This window comes from Euphorbia lathyris, chromosome 1, assembly GCF_963576675.1.
Source record: "Euphorbia lathyris chromosome 1, ddEupLath1.1, whole genome shotgun sequence".
NCBI classification, from domain to species: Eukaryota; Viridiplantae; Streptophyta; class Magnoliopsida; order Malpighiales; family Euphorbiaceae; genus Euphorbia; species Euphorbia lathyris.
Genome location: NC_088910.1, coordinates 123,695,586 through 123,706,551, shown reverse-complemented (window position 1 = coordinate 123,706,551; position 10,966 = coordinate 123,695,586).

Sequence of the window (10,966 nt, the reverse complement as noted above, 5' to 3'; positions counted from 1 at the left end):
ACCCTGATGCGAGCTGCAGACTCCCTGGTGTATTTCTTTTAGACAGTGATCTCCTTCTTCCTCGGATATGCAACGCAACCAAGGCTGGCTGGACGACTTCCGATACAGGATGCCTTTATGCATCGCGTACCGCCAAGATCGTCGAACCACGAGGGATGCCTGAGTCCTATCTTCCGGTAGGGCTCCATCCTCTAGATATGTGATTATATGACTCCTCCATCCGTTTGTTGATGCGTCGGCTGTGTCGATATGTAAGGAACATTGTGTGCTAATTGCTGGGGCAACGGTGGTTTCTATAAGGGTATGCGGATCACTAGACTGTTCTCCCGCTGCGAGGGTGGCGATGCCGTCTGCCTCTTCATTTTCTTCTCGTGGAACGAGCTTTATGGTGAAAGTAACTCCCTTGCTTTTAAGATCCTCGAGCAGGGACTTGGCAAGCTTCAAGTATCGACACATGGTTGGGTCTTTTGCTCTGTAAGTGCCACTGACAAGGCTGACGACGAGCTTGGAGTCTGAGTACATTGTCAGGTGCCCTGTTACCATTGTTTTGGCTAGTCGGAGGGCCGCGATCAGGGCCTTATACTCTGCTTGGTTGTTTGTGATTGGAAAATCAAGTCGGATGGCGTATCTCAGACGGAGGTCGTTGGGTCCCTGAATGGTGATGCCCGTGCCTGCCCGTCCCGGGCCACAAGATCCGTCCACACTCATAGTCCACGGGTCACTGTTATGAGCTTTATCCTGTGAGAGGTCGTCGGTCGATGACCCGATGAACTCGATAAGGAAATCTGAAAGCACTTGAGCTTTGATCGTAGTGCAGGGTTCAAAGCGTACATCAAACTACGACAGTCAGACCGACCAGTTGGTAATGCGATCGGAAACCTCGGGTTTCTGGACTGCCTTCTTGAGAGGGTAATTGGTCTTAACGACAACCATATGCACTTGGAAATATGGCTGTAGGTGTTCGGATGCTTGTGTGATGGCAAACAGAGCCTTTTCAACCTCAGAGTACCGGATTTCTGCTCCCTTGAGCACCTTGCTTAAGAAGTATATTGGATAGAGCTCCGTACCCTCGACTTGAGTGAGAACCACTGCCACAGTTTCATCGGCTATGGTGAAGTACAGCTGGATGTCTCGGCCCTATTTTGGTACTGACAGCAGAGGTGGCATGGCGAGGAAGGTCTTAATGGCGTTGAATGCCGCCTGACAGTCCGTAGACCATTTAAAGGGATACTCCTTTTTTATTGCTCTGTAAAAAGGGAGGCAACGCTATGCCGAGCAGGAGATAAACCGCCCCAAGGCGATGATCCTCCCATTAAGTCTTTGAACGCCCTGTAGATTGTGTCGTGCTTTCATTTCTAAGATTTCCTCGATCTTCGCGAGATTAGGTTCAATACCCTTCTCCGAAACTACGCAACCGAGGAACTTGCCCGAACGAATTCCAAAGAAGCACTTTTCCGGGTTGATTTTGAGGTTGTAATCTCGAAAATTTTTGAACACCTTTGCCAAGTCGCGCGGGTGATCTCTTTCCTCCGTGCTCAAGATGACCATGTCGTCGATGTATACTTGTACTGTCTTGCTAATGAGGTGAGAAAACATTTTGTCTATCAGCCGCTGATAGGTGGCTCATGCGTTCTTTAGGCCGAAAGGCATTACGTTATAGCAATATGTGCCCTCATGCGTTATGAAGGAGGTTTTCTCAGCGTCGGCTGGGTCCAGGGGTATTTGCTGGAAACCGGCTATGGCATCAAACTGGGATAGGATTTTGCGTCCTGTTGTTTGGTCGAGAAGTTGATCTATGTTAGGCAGCGGATAAGAATCTTTGGGACACGCTTTATTAACATCGGTAAAATCTACACACATGCGGTAGTTTCCGCTGGCTTTCTTTACAAGTACAACATTAGAAAGCCAATCTGGATAGTGAACTTCGCGAATAAATTTACAGCCAAAAGCTTCTCGATCTCTGCTTTGACAGCTGCCTGCTTATCCCTTGCTTGCACCCGCTTCTTTTGTTTTAGAGGCTCGATAGAAGGATCGATATTCAATTTGTGGGTTGCCTGCTCGGGTGAAACATCGGTGATGTCTTTGGTGCACCAAGCGAACACGTCTGAGTGTTCGGTGAGGACGGCCTTTATTTCATCAGCCAGCTGGGGCTGCAGCTTAGTCCTGATCTTTAGTGTCTTGCTCTCCCCAACCAGGCAGTCTGTGACTGGCTCAATCGGAGTGGGATTGTACCCCCTCCTATCCATCAGACCGTCCTCAAGATAGAGTGCCGTCCGAGGTTGAGTTACCTGCCATTGCAGTTTTTTGGCCAAGATTCGGTCTCCATGGACAGTGATCTTGCCGCTTTGATGTGGTAGGGTCAGACACAAGTCGGAGACGTTAATCATAGCCTTCAGGCTAGCCAGCAGGGGTCTTCCGATGATAACGTTGTAGGCTAAGGGGATGTCCACCACTACCCATTCGGCGGTGCTTTCTGTCTCTTCATCGCCATCACCGAGGATCGTAGGGAGAGAGATGATCCCTTTGATGGGGACTTCTATATCGGACAGTCCTACCAGGGGAAAAGTTCCTACGCGAAGGGCAGTGTGGGTATTTTTCATGGCGCGCAGTGCTGTCCAGGTCAGCAAATTGACTGAGCTCCTCGTGTCAACTAGCACCCGGTGCACCTTAAAGCTGGCGATGTTGATAGTGACAACGAGGGCCTCCGAGTGGCTGGTTTGGAGTGGTGGCTGTAGTGTCAGGGTCTGATCGGCTGTCTTTCTCTTCCGGGAGGCCTCCGGATGGGGGCAGAGCGCCGGTGCCCCTTCTCGTATGACATGAATCTCCCCATGGAACCTTGGTCTCTTCGGTTCCTCTACTCGGCCAGCGTCACGCTGCTTCGGGTTTTGCTCTCTTTGCCTAAGGGGTCTTGGCGGGGCACCCTGCTGTGTGATGCGTTCGACTTCCTTCTGCAATTGATAACAGTTCTCCGTGGAGTGTCCGGAGGACTTGTGGTATTTGCAGTATTCCTTTTTTATGCGGGTCTTCTCTTTGTCCGCTGGCGGGGTCAGGTGTGCGTATCTTCGAGCTGGGTTCTGAGTGACATAGTGCACCTCCTTCCTACGGGACTAGTCACCCCTACGGTCTGAGTTCACCGACTCTACTCGCGGAGTCTCCTCGGTCAGCTTGCCCTTCTCTTCTCTCTAGGAGTCTCCTCTGGCTTTGTCTTTTTCCGATTCCTCGTACCCCGGAGGCCGATCACAGTCATCGTACCGGACGAAGGTCTGTGCCATGGTCATGAGCTCTTCGAAGGATCGGGGCATCTTCCTAAAGCACTTCTGTTTAAGGGGCTCGCACGAGGTGCCCTTTGCGAGGGCATCGTGGGCCACTTCTAGATTGAGGCCTTTGACCTGAGAGGCCATGTGGTGGAACCTGGAGAGGAAATTTCGCAGCGGCTCGGTTGTCCGCTGTTTGAGTCCGTTGAGGTCCGAGCTGATCTTCCTCACCTTTGCTTCCGCGGTGAACCTAGAGAAAAAAAGGTCTTTTAAGAGGTCGAAGAAGTCGATGGACTCAGGGGCCAACCCTCGATACCACTCTTGTGCACTCGCAGAAAGTGTGGTGGGGAAAACCTTGCACATGATGTCCTCATCCTTGGAGTAGAGGTTGATGGTGCTCATAAAAGAGGCCACGTGATCATTTGGGTCTTTGGTTCCCGAATACTGGGACAAGCGCGGGGCCTTCCAGTCACGAGGGAACCTCGTTTTGATGATTCTCTGCACCAGCGGAGTTTTACTGGAGGTGATGCTTCCCCCCCATTACTCCCCCGAGTGCCCTTTTGTCCAAAAATGCTGGATCTTCTGCTCTAGTAGGTCCTCGTCGCCGGTAGCTGCTGGTCCCCCGGACGTCGCGCCCCTTGCTCCTAGTGCAGCCGCGGCGGGTTCGTGTCGTTTGTCGATGAGCACCTCCGGGGCTGCCGATCTGTCCGCAACCATGCCTGTTTGCTGTGGTGTCGCGACCTCCTTGAGGTATTGCCAGATTTTAGCGCTCTCCTCCTGTAGGCTTTTTTGTTGCTCCATGACCTTCATCTGAGCCGCCGTGTGAATGGCCTGAGTTTGTCTGAAATCCTCTTATGGCGCTGAGAAGTTGCGATGTGTTGTACGCTTCCTCCTCCTCGGGGTCTACTTCCTCCATTAGCGGAGCCAGGTTCCTGGGAGAGATTGGGGTGGACAGCGTGGGACGCGCCTCACTGGTCATAGAACTGGTAGCCGCGGCGTTTGGCACTCCGGTCGGAGTGGACTCAGTTGGTGTTTGCATCCTGCTGAAAACTTTGAAACTCACTTGTAGTCCACGCTCACCACACCAAATAATTAGGGAATGAACTACAGTGATCCGGGTAGCCTTCGGGGGTTCTCGTGGCTCTCGGTTATCGTCTCTGCGCGGGGAGCGGTCCCTGTGAACACTCCGACGATCAAGACAGTTAGATGTTCGAGATGATTACTAAAAGAAATAATCAAAGAGCTTAGAGGGTACCCGATTGAGTAGTGAGTGAGAATGTGTCTTTACCTTTCCTATGTTGGGGGTATTTATAGTGAGCTGAGATGGCTTAGTGGGCCTTGCTCTTTGGGCTTTTAGGCCCTGGTTGGCCTTTATGATATTCCGAATCACAAGTTAATCACAATTTTTTTTTTGTCAATGCATCGAAAATATTTACTATTAATATAGTTACAAATAACCAATAAAAATTATACAAAAATATTTTACTTTATCGACAAACTTATTTAGAATGTCTGATGTGACAGTCAATCCAACTGTTTCATAGTTGTAATCTTGTTTAGAAACGTTAGGGTTAAATTTGCACAATAATTGGAGGCTAAGAGGATGTTTGGTTGCTGCTTTTCGTGCTCATGTTTGTCTTTTCACTTAAAAAATGAGAGTTTTAAGTGTTTAGTTAGTGACCTCTTGTTTGCATTTTACTTGAAAAGTAGTTTTTTACAAAAGCAGAGGATCCCTGCTTTTGGGGAAAAAAAAAGTTTTTTTCAACAGCAAACAGTATGTAAAATAAACTGACCCTAAATGTACACTTCTTAAAAAATGTTAATGTTAATTTGATCCTTATCCCAAAGTTTTGATTATGTATATTAAAGAAATTATTAAAAATAATATAAAATAAATTATGGAATAAATATCAAATTTAAATATTTTAAGAAGTGCATATTTAGTCTTAACATATGAAATTGTGCAATTTAACTCTAATGTTTCCGAACAAGATCAATTTTAGCCTTGCATTATCGAAAATTAGAAAAAAATAGTTTGACTGGTATTTAACTGTCACTTTAGACCTCCCAAATATCAATTACGTCTAAGATATTTAGTGCATTACTGACAAAAATTACAAAAAAAAATGTTAAAATGCTAAAAACTAAATTTGTTAATATAGGTTAATCATTTTTTTTTGTCAAATTGTCTAAAATATTTACCGTGTTATTAATATAGTTAAAAAAAGCCAACAAAAAAATATACAAAACTGTTTCAATTTATCGACAAATTTGTTTGTAATGTCCGATGACCAGTCTTTTCAAATTTACAGTGCAGAGCTATATATTATAGTTAAATATGAATGTTGCTTAAAATGTTGGAGATAAGTTTGAAGGGGAATTAAGTACTTCATTAAAAATTGGAATAATAAAAATTACAACTATGAAAAAATAATTTGAAAAGCTAAGATTGCTTAAATCTTAAAAAAAAAACGTTGAAGTCCTAATTGTTACATTAAACTGTCTTTGGATGTAATTGTGTATTTTTATTATGATGTTCCTCATTTTATAAATGCTCGAGTTAACTTTATGATTTATAATAAGTCACATTTTTTTTACGGATAAATTACATACGTGGTGTACAACCTTTACCTATTTTCACAGTTTGGTGTACAACCTTCAATTTTGCACACTAAAGTGTACAACATTCTAGTGATCTCCCACTAAAGTGTATAGCAGGTAAAAAGGACCGATATACATTGTTAGCCACTTGATCAACGTGACACCTTATCAATTTTCAATCCTTACAAATTAAAAGTGGTCCTCACATATTATTAAATTACTTTACCCTTAATAAAAAGAATTCCCTAATTCTATCTTTCTAATTTTTTCACATTTTCTCTCTCTAAATTTTATTTTTTCAAATTCATTCTCTTCCCACTGATCTCTATCTCTAAAACCTCAATTTGGGTCATCTAGGCAATCTTTTCTTTGGCAGTCATTCTGGAAAGAAGATCTTTAACACGGGCTTCTACAGGTGAATCAGGATCTTTGTAAGTACTGCTGAAATCCATGTTATGTTCTTCTAAGTTGTAAATGTTGGAATAATAAAAGAATATAGAAGTAACAGTATTGAATTGTATATATTCAGTATATTAAACGGAGCTTATATACAGAGAACATTAGAAAGGTAGAGCTAATGGTTGCGATTGAATTTGGGTCATTATTATAATTATAGTATTTTCCAATTTTAGTAATTGTTTCTTTTGTATCTTAATTTCAATCCAAATTTTTAGTAATTATGATTGAATGAAGAGATTAAATGAATAGAAATAAGGTAGAGAGAGGAGTTAGAAAGGGAAAGGGAAAGAAGGAAGGAGATGGTATATAAGTAATTTTATTTTAGGTGGTCAAATTTTGATTTTTTTATTGGTCAAACTACTGACGTGGCACGTTGACTTCACGTTGACCGGTCACAATTACCTGCTGTACACTTTAGTGTAAGGTCACCAAAAGGTTGTACACTTTAGTATGCAAAAATGAAGGTTGTACACTAAAGTGTAAAAATGGGTAAAGGTTATACACCACGTATGTAATTTATCTCATTTTTCACCTTCAAACACATTTTGAATAATTGCTCCACTATATGGTTACCATAATCTCAACGATGAATTGATTATGACATCTTTGACTTCCCTATTTTTTAATTAGCTCGTTGAAAATATGTTAAAAATTAGATGACCTTCTAAAAGATTCCCTCTAGGTTTACTTGAAGTCTTCTTGGTTTCCCGCAAGTCTCCTCATAGTTTTTTTCAAGTTGGTTTTTTTGGATTCTTTCAAGATGGTTTCTTTGATTTTCCTAGAGAAAGTGAGATCCACTCTAAAAAGTCTAAGGTGTTGTTCGGTTATCTGTGTTTTCACCATCTGTTTGTCTTTTCAATTTAAAAGACAGAGTTTTAAGTGTTTGGTTAGACACTTTTATCTTTTACAGCTAAAAAACAATTTTTTATAAAAGGAAAAAATCTCTATTTTTTTAAAAAGCAACATTTTCCAAAAGCAACCAGCAAACCGTAACAGCAACCAGCAAATAGGAACAGCAAACAGCAAGTAGCCAAACAGACACTAAATAAGCAGAACACCAGAAAATATAAACTAGTAGAAGTAAAGTACATGGAGAATGAAAGGTAGTGTATAAAAATAAAAGGGTAAAGTTCAAATAAAACCCATGTGGTTTCACTAATTTTCAGATAAAGGACCGTGGTTTACTTTTTGTCAAAATGAGGACTGAAGTTTTCAACTTTAGCAAAATAAGGACTTTTTCGATTGATACTATTAAAATCACCCTTAACAACTTCAAAATTGACATATTTTAAGAACTACTAATATTCTAAGCAACTTTAATTCTTCAACTTTTTTATTTCGAGATTATTTAGATGATGTTTGGTAAAGAGAGAGAGTTAATGTTTAGAGAGAGAAAGTTACAAAAAAGATGATTTTCTAAAATCGAAAATGTAGTTCCATATAAAATATGACATTGAACAACTTTAATTCTTGAAAATTTTCATTTTCAGGTCGTTAAAGATAGTTTTAATAGCATTATTAAAAGTGCGAAACATCAGTCCTCGTTTTGACAAAAAGTAAACCATAGTCTTTTATCTGAAAATTAGTGAAACCACAGGGGTTTTATTTGAACTTTCTCCAAAATAAAATTCTAAAAAAAATTCGGAAAGAAAGTTTTCTAAAACAAAATGTTTCTTAAAAGACTTTTTTTTTTTAATGTTTCCTAAAATGTAAAACAAAAAAGTTTCACGGATAAATACAAAAAAAATATATATATATAGAATTTGTTTTCCGTGGAAATTGGAGGTCAAAAAAGCTCAAAAGAAAATTTGTAATTTGTAAAAAAATTAGAAATAAGTATGTATGTCCTACCCTGCCGCATGTGCAAGGATATGGCCTACGAGAAGAATTTCGAAGATGGACGGCAATCCACCAAGCTTGAGACTTCTCCATCCACTTCCACCGCCATTCCCAATCAAGCCTTAGGATGTCTTCACCATTATCTTCAACTTAAGTTACTTTGAAGTGTAGTAATAATTGATCAAATATTCTCTGCTTCAAAACTAAGTTGACACCTAAATTTCAATTAAATTTATCCATCAATTTTATTAGTCAAATTGACCCTTAATCAATGGATGACACTGTCATCTTGTCAACATTTTTAGTTTTTGCTGTATCTGAATTTGTTACTGAGAGTCTGAACTTTCTGTCCAGTCTTTCGAGGTTTGACCTGTAAAATAGTATAGAAGGTTAGAAAGGGGCCGGAGTCCGACGAATCCACTCCAATGCCTAAGTCAATAAGCGTTTGGAAGGATTGAAGAGTATGAACTAGTTGTGAGACATTAATATTAACGTATCCTTTGGCGTGACCATATCTGTCTATTTATAAGGTTCGACTCAATCCTTCTTCTTTTAGGAGTCACTTTTGTATTGGGACTCCTTCTTCTATTAGGAGCCTGACTTTGGAGAAGTCCTATGTGATACGGTACTTATGTCCTAGTCGTATGAGTGTTTCTCTTACTGAGGAACGTTCCATAGAACGTATCTGGTTGATCTGAAGGTCTGTATTGCAGCATGTGGCAGTTGATCTAAGAGCCCCTGTGTGTTCTAAGTTATTTTATTTGATACGGTATCAGATGTCCCCTCCCTCTTCTTTTCTGAATCCTTGGAGGGTTCAATACAAGGGAGAAACGAAAAGGTGTTTTTTCCCTTCGCTCATTTCCTCCAGTCTCATGCCTTTATCTGCAATCCTCTCTATTTGTACGTGTCGTGTGAATTTTCTTGGAAATTGTTTATCCGTCTAGCACGCATTGTCTAGGTGGCATGCTTTTACTGGCCTTATTCCTTGCTCTTGTTAAGGATTTTGGAACCACATCTAGTCTAATCATTTATAGGCATTTATTATGCCTATTTCAGCCATTTTTCCTCTTTTCGTCTTCCTCTCTTTTTTTTCTAAAAGGTTGCTCAAATTCTCTTTATTTATTTATGATGCTTTCAGTTTCCAGAATTTCCCATTTTTGTTTGTGTTTCGAGCTTCTATCTGCCCGATTTCTTTAGTAAGTTTCATTTTCCAACTTACTCTCTTTTTAATTTTCCATTTGTTTGTAATGGGTCGTAAGAAACCACGAATTAAGGAGGGTTCTGATTCTGGAGCTGCGGAAAGGGTTAAGCTCTTACAACTACGTACTCATCCCACAAAACATGCAATGTTTAAGCTCTTACACAAAACCTACAAAAAGGGTTAAGCTCTTACATAATCTTTTTTTAACGAATTCTTTATAGACTATACACCATAGACAAGAGGGTAAAGCTCTTATAACTGTGTATTCATCCCACAAAACTTGCAAAGTTATAAAGTAATCAATAACAAATTCAGAACCTTGCTTAATATTGTATATTTCACCCTGCAATTCTATCATTCTGAAAATATCTCCTTGAGAAAATCTTTCTTGTAAATTGTCTCAAATCTCTTTGCTTGTATCAAATCAAAGAACACTTCTGGCGATCGAAGGAGAAAGTGATTTATTCAGCCAAAAAAGCACAAATTATAATACTTTTTCCTTGTTGCATATAAAGTTTCATCAATTGTTGGTTTCGCAATAGTACCATTAAGAAAATCCATTTTTTTAGATATAAGTGTCATTTTCATATTGCGACGCCAAATATGATAGTTGGCTAATCCAATTAGCACGGAATCAACCAATATCAAAGATGGATTTTCATTAGGATGTATAAAGTACAGACCCGGCTCATTTATTCTTGCATTTGCCATTATAGACAAATCAAGTTGTAAGCAGCGAAAATGCTATTGAGAGTGAAGAGAGAAAGAAGATTGCTAATAATTGGAAGAAGAGAAACTAAGGAGAAGAAAGAAAGAAATGGCTTATATGATTATTGCTCTGATATCATTTTGATAAAGCAGTAAAGAAAGAAAACTTCTATTGAAATAGAATTGAATTACAAAGAAGAAGAAACGAATAAAGAGATATGAAAATTGGAAGAAGAAGAAGTAAATGTTAACTAATGTAAAGACGAATAGCATTATAGTTGGGGGACTTTGCGCTCCCAGACAATCCAAAAATACATTTAGTATGATGGGTGGAGATTTTGGCCTCGTGAAAGTCCCCAGTTGGACCCTAGCCTAACTAGTAATCATTTTTAAAATTTTGATCCTCTCTGTAACTTAAGCTAAACACTTATTGATAACATCTTAAATGTTATTCAATGAGTAATGTTATAATAATACAAATAACAAAGGGGTCACCATCATTATAATCAGCTACGTGTTACAATACTGGGATACGCAAGGCGGATATGTCAAGATCCCCAAAGGACAATACGCCAGGACGGATAAACTAGGATCCGCAAAAAGATCCTTAATCTGCCATTGTATCTTATATCAGTTATGATAGTTTAATGATGTAACTGAATAAACGTCTTCTAAAGACAGTTACTCAGTTATTAAAATGTATTAAATGAACAATGAAGATACAACCGTTCATCTCCTTCACCATCAATGCTAAATGTTACAGAAACATGTATAAATACCCCCATCATTCTATGATCAAAGGTACATTTGCTTGCTCTAGAGCACTTTTGAGATTATTCTTATGTACTAGTTCAATTTTATACTGACTTTAGAATCGAAGTATTCTCTGTCAATCCCAATGGCA